Consider the following 15,939-nt stretch of genomic DNA (forward strand, 5'->3'; position numbering starts at 1 on the left):
CTATGAAATGTCATTCTGAGTCTGGAATTGGAAATTCTAACTTCTTGTCAAGAATAGGATTTTGAAAAATTGCCGTTTGAAGATGTCTCTGAACCTAAATATAGAAATTTTGAGGTTCAAGAATGAAATTTTACACTTTCTGTAAGGTTCAATCTCAGAAAATGACCATTTTGCCTTTCATTGTTTCTGGAGGACTGAAATGTGACGATTGAGGGTGATGTCAAGAAGGTGAGTGAAAATTTGAGGTGTTTACACAGGCTTGTCAGTTGTGGGGCCCAATGCTTGATGGAGGGCAATCAGGTGCTTAATGCACAAAATTTGTGTCATGTGATTGCACCCAATCCGGACTCCATTCAGCTCCCCTTGTCAATTCGACGAATGGTGATAATGAAGGCCAGGGATAGCGGTGATTTCAAAACACAAGTTTTGGCATATGGCCTGATTCCAACTTGACAGGAATGGGTACCTTTCCACATAGAAGAAAATCAGCCATCAGGTGTGTGACAAAGAACTCAAAACCTTACACTTGCATTATAGTTGATTCATTCAAACAGCTTGCCAGAGTCGGACAAGTATGTGACAAAAAAAATCAAAGTTGCCGTAATGTTACAGGCAATAACAAAAGAGTGTTTACTTAAACTTTGACAATTTGGGAACTGGTCAATGACTTGTGGTCAAGTCCTCGTTCAAAACGTATGAAAGAACCATGTTTTCCAAAAAAAAGAATCCCTACCTCTCACGTTTGGAGGTCTACCGAAAGAGATGTCTCATTTTGATTGACTTAAGGTAGGATGTCCCGTACCTAGGTGGAAAAATCCCTGTATTTTGTTTTCCAGTGTTGGAAAAAGGCTGAAAAGTTGCAAAATTTCAAATCTGATTCTAAAGGGTGCGCTTGTTTCAAAGGGACAAAATCACCTCTACCCCTCGATAATACCATGTTGCCTTAGACGTAGATCTCTCTCTCTCTCTCTCTCTCTCTCTCTCTCTCTCTCTCTCTCTCTCTCTCTCTCTCTCTCCAGAATGTCTCGTATCCCCATCTTCTTCTTCCTCTTAGCCTTCATTCCCTATTCAACAACCACCACCTTCAATTTTACTTCCTTCCCCTCGGGCAATATCTCCAAAATCAAGTTCTTGGGCGACGCCTACCCCTCGCCAGAAAGCTTCATCGAGCTGAACAGCAACAACATGTGGAGTTCCGGCTGGGCCTTCTACGCCGACCCCATCACGCTCTACGACCATGGCAGCCGGTTCGTCGCGGACTTCACCACCCACTTCACCTTCCTCATCGACGGCCTCAAGAACAACAAAAGCGCCGACGGCTTTACGTTTTTCCTTGCGCCCGCGGGCTCGATCATGCCTGTAAACCCTTTCGGTCAAGGGCTCGGCCTTTTCAACACCACCACCAACAACAACCCCACCAACCAAATCGTGGCCGTCGAGTTCGACACCTTCAAGAACAATCATGATCCAAGCGCCAACCACATGGGGATCGACGTCAACTCCTGGTACTCCCTCAATTACACCGATTGGGAATGGGACTCAGAGAGAAAATTGAAGGGCGATGCACGGGTGTGGTACAACTCCACGACCGGGACCCTCTCAGCACGCTTGACCTACCGCAACGGCTCGAGGGAATCGAACCTCTCCCTGCCCATCAACCTCACCACGGTCCTCCCGGAGAACGTCATCGTGGGCTTCTCCGGGGCAACTGGGCAGTGGACCGAGCTCCATACGATTTTGAAGTGGGATTTCACGTCTACCCGCGCCCCTACTATGACCCCTGCTCCTGTTCCGGCCACTCCCAACAGTACCCATGATGGGTATCTCCCCCCTGCAGGCACTACTACTGCCAGCAGCGCCCCTACTCTGACCCCTGCTCCTGTTCCGGCCACTCCCAACAGTACCCATGATGGGTATCTCCTCCCTGCAGGTACTACTACTGCCAGCAATAAGCGAGTCGTCATCGTAGTGACATGTTCGCTTGCGCTGCTTCTCGGAGCTTTAGCTACGACTGCAGTTGTTATTGTTATCCGAAGGAGGAAGAATAAAAAGAAGCAGCAGATGACAACAGAGGAGGAGGATGCTGTAGAAGACGATGATGTTGAGGTGATGATCGATTTCGGGATGGGGCCAAGGAGGTTCAGCTACGCGGAGCTCGCTGCGGCAACCAACGACTTCAGCGAGGAGGGGAAGCTCGGGCAAGGTGGGTTCGGTGGGGTGTACCGGGGCATTCTGGGGGACAACGGTGAGGCAGTGGCGGTGAAGCGATTCTCCAGAAGGTCGAGCCAAGGAAAGAAGGAATACGTCTCGGAGGTGAACGTGATCAGCCGGCTACGCCATCGTAACCTCGTGAGGTTGATCGGGTGGTGCCACCAGCGGGGTGAGCTGCTGCTGGTCTACGAGTACATGGAGGGAGGGAGTCTGGACTCGCACCTCTTCGACCCCAAGGCCGGCTCTGTCATGCCCTGGGCTCGGCGGATGAAGGTCGCCCACGGCTTGGCCTCAGCGGTGCAGTACCTGCACGAGGAGTGGGAACAGTGCGTGGTGCACCGAGACATCAAGTCGAGCAACGTGATGATCGATTCAGAGTTCAACCCGCGACTCGGAGATTTCGGGCTGGCGCGGCTGGTGAACCACGGCTGTGCCCCAAACACAACGGCGCTGGCCGGAACGATGGGGTACCTGGCACCGGAGTGCGGGATCACGGGCAAGGCCAGCAAGGAGACCGACGTCTACAGCTTCGGGGTGGTGCTGCTGGAGATCGCATGCGGGCGGAGGGCCGTTGAGCCCACGACGAAGGAGGAAGAGGAGTTAGTGGTGGAGTGGGTGTGGGGGCTATATGGTGCTGGTGCGCTTGTGGAGGCCATCGACAAGCGGCTGGGTTCGGAGTTCGACCCGAAAGAAGCGGAGTGCATGATGGTGGTGGGGCTCTGTGCGCACACCCGGACGACGAGAAGAGGCCGACGATGAGGGAGGCGATCCAGGCGCTGAGCTTTCAGGCCGAGCTGCCGAGGCTCCCACCCAAGATGCCCATTGCTGTTATACCAACCTTGTGAAAATGGATTTCAGAAAAAATATCTCAAGCCTAGAGGCACGTTCTTAAGATCACTATCTTTAGAACTTCAATCGCCCCACTCCGGGAAGACCGAAGATGCGAAAAGGGGTTTGATGCGACTGAGTTCCCAGGATACAACACTAGGCTTGAACCTCCAGAGAGTCACTGCTTCGCAAGGACAGATGATCTCTACCACACTTGTACTCTGCAAGCCAAATCGATAAGAAGGAAGAAGAAGATTTTGGAGAGTCGTAAAATTCTTGTGTTCTCAAGAGATGAAAATAGAAGATATTTATAGACATTTAGAGATGCCAAAACGTTTTGCGATAAATGAGATTAATGGCCATAAATCTGACAGTTTGAAAATAAGACGAAAAAGTACCTGAACGGTCACCCACCTTTGACTGTCAATCAAAGGCCTCCAAAACCGCCCAACAGTCACAATGCAACATTAACTCGATATGCATGCAACTTAAAGCTTTTCAAACGGCCAGATAACTCAAACCGAAAAGCAAAACGGATATTTACACCTCATAAGCACCTCGCACCGCTGCGAGCGTGCGAAGTGCAAAGTGCGCCATCAAAACGCCACATTGCGCCTCAAGCGCCCTTGCGCACGCACGTGTGCGTGCGCGAACGGCGCGTCCGTTGCTGCACGATGCGCAGCAACGTCCGCAATCCACCTAAAGAATCAAGGCTTACCAAAGTAAAGAATAGATAACAAGCTCTCTATTTAAACTTCTTGAAAAACTTTTCTCTCTTAGATATGGGACTAAACTTTTTCAAAACTCTTTTGGTAGTAATCATTAATATTTTAAAACTTTCCTAACAATCCCCCACTAGTTTTAAAATATATTTGGCTTGCATAGAAACTTATGCATTAGTGAGAGTGTCTGCATGACTTGAACCCTCACTATTTGAAAGAAAACCTAAATTAACCAAGGTGCTAAGTGGACTTACCTTGAACTTAGCTCCTTATATTGTTAACGGAGTTTTCAATCATACATAGGTTTCTAAAAGTACGATTGTGTGGATTTCATGTTGGCACATTTAGAGCCTTGTGCTTTCCTAGATTCATGAGTGCTCTAGAGAATTGTCAATTCTCATAAGAAACGGCTCACATTTCTACACTCATATAGGTGAGTTTGTCTAGGTGTACTGTAACACACACCTTAGCCTTAAGGCCTACAAACTCATTAAGAGTTATTAGCTCAACCCTCACATTAGTTACAGCTCATGAGCACACATCAGTAATGGGCTTACATAAATATGCTCAATATCTGTCATTCACCAATTCGTTTCCCATTGAACCTATGCATGTGGGATCTCCAGCGCTCTATGTTGGGTATCCTTAGATGATGACTTAATTGGCATAATTCCCATTCTCCTCGATGTTTTATTGATGACATCTCTCGAAAGGCCTTTCGTAAATGGGTCTGCCAAATTTTGACATGACTTCACATATTTCAATGAAATAATATTGTCATCAATCATTTGTCTTATAAAACTGTGTCTTAGACTAATATGTCTAGACTTCCCATTATATTTCATATTACCTGCTTTACATATAGCTGATTGGCTATCACAAAACATTGAAATAGCAGGTATAGGCTTCTTACCTAGTGGAATATCCACTAGCATATTCTTAAGCCATTCAGCTTCTCTACAAGCAGATGTCAAAGCAATAAACTCATATTCCATTGTAGAATGAGTTATACAGGTCTGTTTCTTAGACCCCCATGCAACTGCTCCTCCTCCAAGGGTAAAAACCCAACCACTCGTAGACTTGGAATCTTCAAAGTCAGTATTCCAACTTGCATCACTATACCCTTCAATAACAGCAGGAAACTCGGTATAGTGAATTCCATAGTCTAAAGTATACTTTAGATATCTAAGAATCCTGTTCACTGCATTCCAGTGTTGATGACCATGATTATTAGTGTATCTACACACTTTACTCATTGCATAGGCAATGTCAGGCCTTGTGCAGTTCATTGCATACATAAGGCTACCTACAACACTGGCATATTTTAATTGTTGAACACTAGCACCATCATTAGGAGTCAATTTCATATTTGGATCATATGGGGTGCATGCTGGTGAACTATTAAGATATCCATACTTTGTAAGAATTTTCTCAATATAATGTGATTGACATAATACAATGCCATTTTTATTTCTTATAATTTTTATTCCTAAAATAGCATCTGCAACACCCAAGTCTTTCATACAAAACAAGGAAGATAAAAATCTTTTGGTTTGATTTATGCATTCACTATTGTTACCCAAAATAAGCATATCATCAACATATAAACAAATAATAATAATTGAGCTACTATCTACTTTACTATAGACACATTTGTCCGCATCATGAATTTTAAAACCATTATGCACCAGAGAACTATCAAATTTTTCATGCCATTGCTTAGGGGCTTGCTTTAATCCATATAAGGATTTCTCAAGTTTGCAAACTTTGCGTTTTTGCCCTAGCACTATAAAACCTTCAGGTTGCTCCATATATATCTCTTCATCTAATTCTCCATTCAAAAAGGTCGTTTTCACGTCCATTTGATGGATTTGAAGCTTATATATGACAACCATGGCAATCAGAATTCTAATAGTAGATATTCTGATTACAGGAGCAAAAGTATCAAAATAATCAATACCTTCTTTTTGTTTAAAGCCTTTTGCAACCAAACGTGCTTTAAATTTATCGATACTACCATCAGCTTTTAATTTCTTTTTGAAAATTCATTTGCAGCCAATAGTTTTGCAACCAACGGGTAAATCCACCAATTTCCAAACATTATTTGACATAATTGATTCTATTTCATCATTAATAGCTTCTCTCCAAAAGGCAGCATCTTGAGAAGACATAGCCTCTTGAAAAGACACAGGATCATTCTCAATTAGAAATGTATAAAAGTCAGAACCAAAATTAGTTGGTTTTCTAATGCGTTTACTGAGTCTAACTTCAGTTTCTGGTTCATCAACACATTCATTAGAATATTCAATCATGTCATTTACAGAAAGTTCATCTACTATAATCCGGCTGCCATCAAGAAGTGAATCAAATGCATTTTTATGTTCTATGAAAGATGCATCTCTAGATTCTACAATAACATCATTAACAATGTCCAAAAATCTATATGCTTTACTATGTTCAGCATACCCAACAAATGCACATTTAAATGCTTTAGGTCCAACCTTCTTTTTTTTATTTTCTGGAATTTTAACATATGCTAAACAACCCCAAACACGAAAATAACTAAGATTAGGTTTCTTACCAAAACACAATTCATAAGGTGATTTATCAGATTTGGAATAAGGAACTCGATTAAGAATATAACAAGCAGAAAGTATAGCCTCTCCCCATAAGTTGGAATGCAACCCCGTATTAAGAAGCATAGCATTCATCATTTCTGCAAGTGTTTTGTTTTTCCTTTCTGCTACTCCATTTTGTTCAGGAGTTCTAGGTGCTGAAGTTTGATGAATAATGCCATTATCTCCACAGAATTTATCAAATTCTTCTCCTAAGTATTCACCTCCTCTATCTGTTCTTAAATGTACAATATTTGTTTTAAACCTATTTTGTACTTCAGCAAGATAAAGAAGAAATTTGGAAAATACTTCAGATTTATGTTACATCAAATAAACATAACAAAATTTCGAGTAATCATCTATAAAGGTAATGAAGTACCTATTGCCACCATGACTTAAAATATTATCCATCGTACACACATCAGAATGCACTAATTCAAGCAATTTATAATTCTTTTTTACACTAGGAAACGGGAGTCTAGTTAACTTAGATTGAATGCATGTCTCACACTTATGTTTATGTTCTATTCTAACATGACAAGGAAGAAGACCAAAGTTATTCATATTATGAATACAACGAGAATTTATATGTCCTAATCTTGAATGCCAAAGAAAATAGGAGTCAACCATATAAACAGAAGTAGTAGCTACATTTATGCTCATCTTGAACATACCACCAGTGGCAAACCGTTTTCCTACAAAGATTTTTCCTTTGGTCACAGTTACAATCTCAGACTCAATAACAATCTTAAAGTCATTTCATGACAGTAGATCTGCAGAGATTAAATTTTTTCGAACTTCTGGAGTATAGTGGACATTTTCAAGTGTTAGGACTTTCCCAGAGGTGAACTTAATTTCCACACTCCCTTTTCTCAGCACTTTAGTTAAGGAAGAGTTTCCCACAAAGAGATTGCATCCCTCCCCCACTACTTCATACGACTTGAACAAGTTCCTGTCGTTTGCCACATGAACAGTGCTTCGAGTATCCAGGTACCAGTCCTTATTTGCAGCCACCATAAAGGTTTCAGAGATTACAGCAACAAGCCTTTCTTCTGACTCATTTGGCTTAGGACCAGTCCTCTTCCGTTATCTGCATTCTCTAGCAAAATGGCCAAACTTGCCACAAACATAGCAACTAATTTTCTTTTTATCAGTTGGCTTTTTCCCTTTCACAAAATTCTTTTTGATTTTCTGGGTTTTCATGATTTTGCCACCCTTGTTACTAACAAAATTCACTTTAGGATAACCTTCTTTAGGACTCGAATTTTTTTTGTCATGAAGACAAGTCTCTTCCTCAATTCAGATGTCCTCAAGAAGGCCATCTAAAGTGATTTTCTCATTTTTATGTTTTAGGTGATTCCTATATTCTTTCCAGGAATCCAGCAACTTTCCAATGATGACACCAACTTGGAAGTCATCATCAAGATACATAGCTTCTCCTTTGATCTTATAGGCCAGTATTTGCATCTCATGAATTTGAGCAAGTATCGGCTTATCATCAACAATAGAGAAATTAACATACTGATCTACGATAAACCTTTTGTTACCGGCATCTTCTGTATTGTACTTGATCTCGAGAGCATTCCACAACTCTCCAGCCGACTCCAATGGTGAATACAGGTCAAAGAGTGAATCGGCTAAAGTGTTCAGGATATGCCCTTTGCATCTGTAGTTGTCAGTATGCCACTTCTCTCGCTCTTTCTTCTGTTCTTTTGTATCAACTTCTCCAGCAACGATAGTGGGACAGGGCTTTTTGAGGATATAGTCGATATACAGCTCGGACAACAAGAAAGATACCTTTGATTGCCACCGCTTGAAGTTTGACCCATCAAATCGATCGAGTTTTTCAAGGTCACGTCTAAGCAGATTGATGGAGTTGGATGTCGAACCAGAGGCCATAAATGAAGTTCTAAAATTGTTATACCAACCTTGTGAAAATGGATTTCAGAAAAAAGATCTCAAGCCTAGAGGCACATTCTTAAGATCGCTATCTTTAGAACTTCAATCGCCCCACTCCCGGAAGACCGAAGATGCGAAAAGGGGTTTGATGCGACTGAGTTCCTAGGATACAACTAGGCTTGAACCTCCAGAGAGTCACTGCTTTGCAAGGACAGATGATCTCTACCACACTTATACTCTGCAAGCCAAATCGATAAGAAGAAAGAAAAAGATTTTGGAGAGTCGTAAAGTTCTTGTGTTCTCAAAAGACGAAAATAGAAGATATTTATAGACATTTAGAGAGGCCAAAACGTTTTGCGATAAATGAGATTAATTGCCATAAATCTGACGGTTTGAAAATAGAAAAAAAAAAGTACCTGAACGGTCACCCACCTTTGACTGTCAATCAAAGGCCTCCAAAACCGCCCAACAGTCACAATGCAACATTAACTCGATATGCATGCAACTTAAAGCTTTTCAAACGGCCAGATAACTCAAACCGAAAAGCAAAACGGATATTTACACCTCATAAGCACCTCGCACCGCTGCGAGCGTGCAAAGTGCAAAGTTTGCAGCCACCATAAAGGTTTCAGAGATTACAGCAACAAGCCTTTCTTCTGACTCATTTGGCTTAGGACCAGTCCTCTTCCGTTATCTGCATTCTCTAGCAAAATGGCCAAACTTGCCACAAACATAGCAACTAATTTTCTTTTTATCAGTTGGCTTTTTCCCTTTCACAAAATTCTTTTTGATTTTCTGGGTTTTCATGATTTTGCCACCCTTGTTACTAACAAAATTCACTTTAGGATAACCTTCTTTAGGACTCGAATTCTTTTTGTCATGAAGACAAGTCTCTTCCTCAATTCGGATGTCCTCAAGAAGGCCATCTAAAGTGATTTTCTCATTTTTATGTTTTAGGTGATTCCTATATTCTTTCCTGGAATCCAGCAACTTCCCAATGATGACAGCAACTTGTAAGTCATCATCAAGATACATAGCTTCTCCTTTGATCTTATAGGCCAGTATTTGCATCTCATGAATTTGAGCAAGTATCGGCTTATTATCAACAATAGAAAAATTAACATACTGATCTACGATAAACCTTTTGTTACCAGCATCTTCTGCATTGTACTTGATCTCGAGAGCATACCACAACACTCCAGCCGACTCCAATGGTGAATACAGGTCAAAGAGTGAATCGGCTAAAGTGTTCAGCATATGCCCTTTGCATCTGTAGTTGTCAGTATGCCACTTCTCTCGCTCTTTCTTCTGTTCTTCTGTCTCAACTTCTCCAGCAACGACAGTGGGACAGGGCTTTTTGAGGACATAGTCGATATGCAGCTCGGACAACAAGAAAGATATCTTTGATTGCCACCGCTTGAAGTTTGACCCATCAAATCGATCGAGTTTTTTAAGGTCACGGCTAAGCAGATTGATGGAGTTGGATGTCGAACCAGAGGCCATAAATGAAGTTCTAAAATTGTTATACCAACCTTGTGAAAATGGATTTCAGAAATAAGATCTCAAGCCTAGAGGCACGTTCTTAATATCGTTATCATTAGAACTTCAATCGCCCCACTCCGGGAAGACCGAAGATGCGAAAAGGGGTTTGATGCGACTGAGTTCCCAGGATACAACTAGGCTTGAACCTCCAGAGAGTCACTGCTTCGCAAGGACAGATGATCTCTACCACACTTGTACTCTGCAAGCCAAATCGATAAGAAGGAAGAAGAAGATTTTGGAGAGTCGTAAAATTCTTGTGTTCTCAAGAGATGAAAATAGAAGATATTTATAGACATTTAGAGAGGCCAAAACGTTTTGCGATAAATGAGATTAATGGCCATAAATCTGACAGTTTGAAAATAAGACGAAAAAGTAACTGAACGGTCACCCACCTTTGACTGTCAATCAAAGGCCTCCAAAACCGCCCAACAGTCACAATGCAACATTAACTCGATATGCATGCAACTTAAAGCTTTTCAAACGGCCAGATAACTCAAACCGAAAAGCAAAACGGATATTTACACCTCATAAGCACCTCGCACCGCTGCGAGCGTGCAAAGTGCAAGGTTTGCAGCCACCATAAAGGTTTCAGAGATTACAGCAACAAGCCTTTCTTCTGACTCATTTGGCTTAGGACCAGTCCTCTTCCGTTCTCTGCATTCTCTAGCAAAATGGCCAAACTTGCCACAAACATAGCAACTAATTTTCTTTTTATCAGTTGGCTTTTTCCCTTTCACAAACTTCTTTTTGATTTTCTAGGTTTTCATGATTTTACCACCCTTGTTACTAACAAAATTCACTTTAGGATAACCTTCTTTAGGACTCGAATTCTTTTTGTCACGAAGACGAGTCTCTTCCTCAATTCGGATGTCTTTAAGAAGGCCATCTAAAGTGATTTTCTCATTTTTATGTTTTAGGTGATTCCTATATTCTTTCCACGAATCCGGCAGCTTCCCAATGATGACAGCAACTTGGAAGTCATCATCAAGATACATACCTTCTCCTTTGATCTTATAAGCCAGTATTTGCATCTCATGAATTTGAGCAAGTATCGGCTTATCATCAACAATAGAAAAATTAACATACTGATCTACGATAAACCTTTTGTTACCAGCATCTTCTGCATTGTACTTGATCTCGAGAGCATTCCACAACTCTTCAGCCGACTCCAATGGTGAATACAGGTCAAAGAGTGAATCGGCTAAAGTGTTCAGGATATGCCCTTTGCATCTATAGTTGTCAGTATGCCACTTCTCTCACTCTTTCTTCTGTTCTTCTGTCTCAACTTCTCTAGCAACGACAGTGGGACAGAGCTTTTTGAGGACATAGTCGATATGCAGCTCGAACAACAAGAAAGATACCTTTGATTGCCACCGCTTGAAGTTTGACCCATCAAATCGATCAAGTTTTTCAAGGTCACGGCTAAGCAGATTGATGGAGTTGGATGTCGAACCAGAGGCCATAAATGAAGTTCTAAAATTGTTATACCAACCTTGTGAAAATGGATTTCAGAAAAAAGATCTCAAGCCTAGAGGCACGTTCTTAAGATCGCTATCTTTAGAACTTCAATCGCCCCACTCCGGGAAGACCGAGGATGCGAAAAGGGGTTTAATGCGACTGAGTTCCCAGGATACAACTAGGCTTGAACCTCCAGAGAGTCACTGCTTCGCAAGGACAGATGATCTCTACCACACTTGTACTCTGCAAGCCAAATCGATAAGAAGGAAGAAGAAGATTTTGGAGAGTCGTAAAATTCTTGTGTTCTCAAAAGACGAAAATAGAAGATATTTATAGACATTTAGAGAGGCCAAAACATTTTGCGATAAATGAGATTAATGGCCATAAATCTGACGGTTTGAAAATAGGACGAAAAAGTACCTGAACGGTCACCCACCTTTGACTGTCAATCAAAGGCCTTCAAAACCGCCCAACAGTCACAATGCAACATTAACTCGATATGCATGCAACTTAAAGCTTTTCAAACGGCCAGATAACTCAAATCGAAAAGCAAAACGGATATTTACACCTCATAAGCACCTCGCACCACTGCGAGCATGCAAAGTTGCAAAGTGCCACATTGCGCACGCACGCGCGCGCGTGTGCGCGAAGGGTGGCACTTTGCACGCAACTTGGAAGTCATCATCAAGATACATACCTTGTCCTTTGATCTTATAGGCCAGTATTTGCATCTCATGAATTTGAGCAAGTATCGGCTTATCATCAACAATAGAAAAATTAACATACTGATCTACGATAAACCTTTTGTTACCAGCATTTTCTGCATTGTACTTGATCTCGAGAGCATTCCACAACTCTCCAGCCGACTCCAATGGTGAATACAGGTCAAAGAGTGAATCGGCTAAAGTGTTCAGCATATGCCCTTTGCATCTGTAGTTGTCAGTATGCCACTTCTCTCGCTCTTTCTTCTGTTCTTCTGTCTCAACTTCTCCAGCAACGACAGTGGGACAGGGCTTTTTGAGGACATAGTCGATATGCAGCTCGGACAACAAGAAAGATACCTTTGATTTCCATTGCTTGAAGTTTGACCCATCAAATCGATCGAGTTTTTCAAGGTCACGGCAAGTTTGCAGCCACCATAAAGGTTTCAGAGATTACAACAATGAGCCTTTCTTCTGACTCATTTGGCTTAGGACCAGTCCTCTTTCGTTCTCTGCATTCTCTAGCAAAATGGCCAAACTTGCCACAAACATAGCAACTAATTTTCTTTTTATCAGTTGGCTTTTTCCCTTTCACAAAATTCTTTTTTATTTTATGGGTTTTCATGATTTTGCCACCCTTGTTACTAACAAAATTCACTTTAGGATAACCTTCTTTAGGACTCGAATTCTTTTTGTCACGAAGACGAGTCTCTGCCTCAATTCGAATGTCCTTAAGAAGGCCATCTAAAGTGATTTTCTCATTTTTATGTTTTAGGTGATTCCTATATTCTTTCCAGGAATCCGGCAGCTTCCCAATGATGACAACAACTTGGAAGTCATCATCAAGATACATACCTTCTCCTTTGATCTTATAGGCCAGTATTTGCATCTCATGAATTTGAGCAAGTATCAGCTTATCATCAACAATAGAAAAATTAACATACTGATCTACGATAAACCTTTTGTTACCAGCATCTTATGCATTGTACTTGATCTCGAGAGCATTCCACAACTCTCCAGCCGACTCCAATGGTGAATACAGGTCAAAGAGTGAATCGGCTAAAGTGTTCAGCATATGCCCTTTGCATCTGTAGTTGTCAGTATGCCACTTCTCTCGCTCTTTTTTCTGTTCTTCTGTCTCAACTTCTCCAGCAACGACAGTGGGACATGGCTTTTTGAGGACATAGTCGATATGTAGCTCGGACAACAAGAAAGATACCTTTGATTGCCACCGCTTGAAGTTTGACCCATCAAATCGATCGAGCTTTTCAAGGTCACGGCTAAGCAGATTGATGGAGTTGGATGTCGAACCAGAGGCCATAAATGAAGTTCTAAAATTGTTATAACAACCTTGTGAAAATGGATTTCAGAAAAAAGATCTCAAGCCTAGAGGCACGTTCTTAAGATCGCTATCTTTAGAACTTCAATCGCCCCACTCCGGGAAGACCGAAGATGCGAAAAGGGGTTTGATGCGACTGAGTTCCCAGGATACAACTAGGCTTGAACCTCCAGAGAGTCACTGCTTCGCAAGGACAGATGATCTCTACCACACTTGTACTCTGCAAGCAAAATCGATAAGAAGGAAGAAGAAGATTTTGGAGAGTCGTAAAATTCTTGTGTTCTCAAAAGATGAAAATAGAAGATATTTATAGACATTTAGAGAGGCCAAAACGTTTTGCGATAAATGAGATTAATGGCCATAAATCTGACAGTTTGAAAATAAGACGAAAAAGTACCTGAACGGTCACCCACCTTTGACTGTCAATCAAAGGCCTCCAAAACCGCCCAACAGTCACAATGCAACATTAACTCGATATGCATGCAACTTAAAGCTTTTCAAACGGCCAGATAACTCAAACCGAAAAGCAAAACGGATATTTACACCTCATAAGCACCTCGCACCGCTGCGAGCGTGCGAAGTGCAAAGTGCGCCATCAAAACGCCACATTGCGCCTCAAGCGCCCTTGCGCACGCACGTGCGCGTGCGCGAACGGCGCGTCCGTTGCTGCACGATGCGCAGCAACGTCCGCAATCCACTGCGAGCGTGCAAAGTGCAAAGTGCAAAGTTGCAAAGTGCCACATTGCGCACGCGCGCGCGTGTGCGCGAAGGGTGGCACTTTGCACGCAACTTGGAAGTCATCATCAAGATACATACCTTCTCCTTTGATCTTATAGGCCAGTATTTGCATCTTATGAATTTGAGCAAGTATCGACTTATCATCAACAATAGAAAAATTAACATACTGATCTACGATAATCCTATTGTTACCAGCATCTTCTGTATTGTACTTGATCTCGAGAGCATTCCACAACTCTCCAGCCGACTCCAATGGTGAATACAGGTCAAAGAGTGAATCGGCTAAAGTGTTCAGTATATGCCCTTTGCATCTGTAGTTGTCAGTATGCCACTTCTCTCGCTCTTTCTTCTATTCTTCTGTCTCAACTTCTCCAGCAACGACAGTGGGACAGGGCTTTTTGAGGACATAGTCGATATGTAGCTCGGACAACAAGAAAGATACCTTTGATTGCCACCGCTTGAAGTTTGACCCATCAAATCGATCGAGTTTTTCAAGGTCACGGCAAGTTTGCAGCCACCATAAAGGTTTCAGAGATTACAACAACGAGCCTTTCTTCTGACTCATTTGGCTTAGGACCAGTCCTCTTCCATTCTCTGCATTCTCTAGCAAAATGGCCAAACTTGCCACAAACATAGCAACTAATTTTCTTTTTATCAGTTGGCTTTTTCCCTTTCACAAAATTCTTTTTGCTTTTCTGGGTTTTCATGATTTTGCCACCCTTGTTACTAACAAAATTCACTTTAGGATAACCTTCTTTAGGACTCGAATTCTTTTTGTCACGAAGACGAGTCTCTTCCTCAATTCGGATGTCCTTAAGAAGGCCATCTAAAGTGATTTTCTCATTTTTATGTTTTAGGTGATTCCTATATTTTTTCCAGGAATCCGGCAGCTTCCCAATGATGACAGCAACTTGGAAGTCATCATCAAGATACATACCTTCTCCTTTGATCTTATAGGCCAGGATTTGCATCTCATGAATTTGAGCAAGTATCGGCTTATCATCAACAATAGAAAAATTAACATACTAATCTACGATAAACCTTTTGTTACCAGCATCTTCTGCATTGTACTTGATCTCGAGAGCATTCCACAACACTCCAGCCGACTCCAATGGTGAATACAGGTCAAAGAGTGAATCGGCTAAAGTGTTCAGCATATGCCCTTTGCATCTGTAGTTGTCAGTATGCCACTTCTCTCGCTTTTTCTTCTGTTCTTCTGTCTCAACTTCTCCAGCAACGACAGTGGGACAGGGCTTTTTGAGGACATAGTCGAAATGTAGCTCGGACAACAAGAAAGATACCTTTGATTGCCACCGCTTGAAGTTTGACCCATCAAATCGATCGAGTTTTTCAAGGTCACGGCAAGTTTGCAACCACCATAAAGGTTTCAGAGATTACAACAACGAGTCTCTCTTCTGACTCATTTGGCTTAGGACCAGTCCTCTTCCGTTCTCTGCATTCTCTAGCAAAATGGCCAAACTTGCCACAAACATAGCAACTAATTTTCTTTTTATCAGTTGGCTTTTTCCCTTTCACAAAATTCTTTTTGATTTTCTGGGTTTTCATGATTTTGCCACCCTTGTTACTAACAAAATTTACTTTAGGATAACCTTCTTTAGGACTCGAATTCTTTTTGTCACGAAGACGAGTCTCTTCCTCAATTCGGATGTCCTTAAGAAGGGCATCTAAAGTGATTTTCTCATTTTTATGTTTTAGGTGATTCCTATATTCTTTCCAGGAATCCGGCAGCTTCTCAATGATGACAGCAACTTGGAAGTCATCATCAAGATACATACCTTCTCCATTGATCTTATAGGCCAGTATTTGCATCTCATGAATTTGAGCAAGTATCGGCTTATCATCAACAATAAAAAAATTAACATAAT

General features: G+C 41.8%; 1 pseudogene; it reads left to right on the top strand.

Moving 5' to 3' along the window:
- The first annotated feature begins 1,185 nt into the window (after window positions 1-1,185).
- Window positions 1,186-3,056, top strand: LOC149835001 (L-type lectin-domain containing receptor kinase IX.1 pseudogene; annotated as a pseudogene).
- Window positions 3,057-15,939: the final 12,883 nt, after the last annotated feature.

Source organism: Nuphar pumila, chromosome 6 (genome assembly GCF_984573655.1).
Source record: "Nuphar pumila chromosome 6, dmNupPumi1.hap1.1, whole genome shotgun sequence".
Classification (NCBI taxonomy): Eukaryota; Viridiplantae; Streptophyta; class Magnoliopsida; order Nymphaeales; family Nymphaeaceae; genus Nuphar; species Nuphar pumila.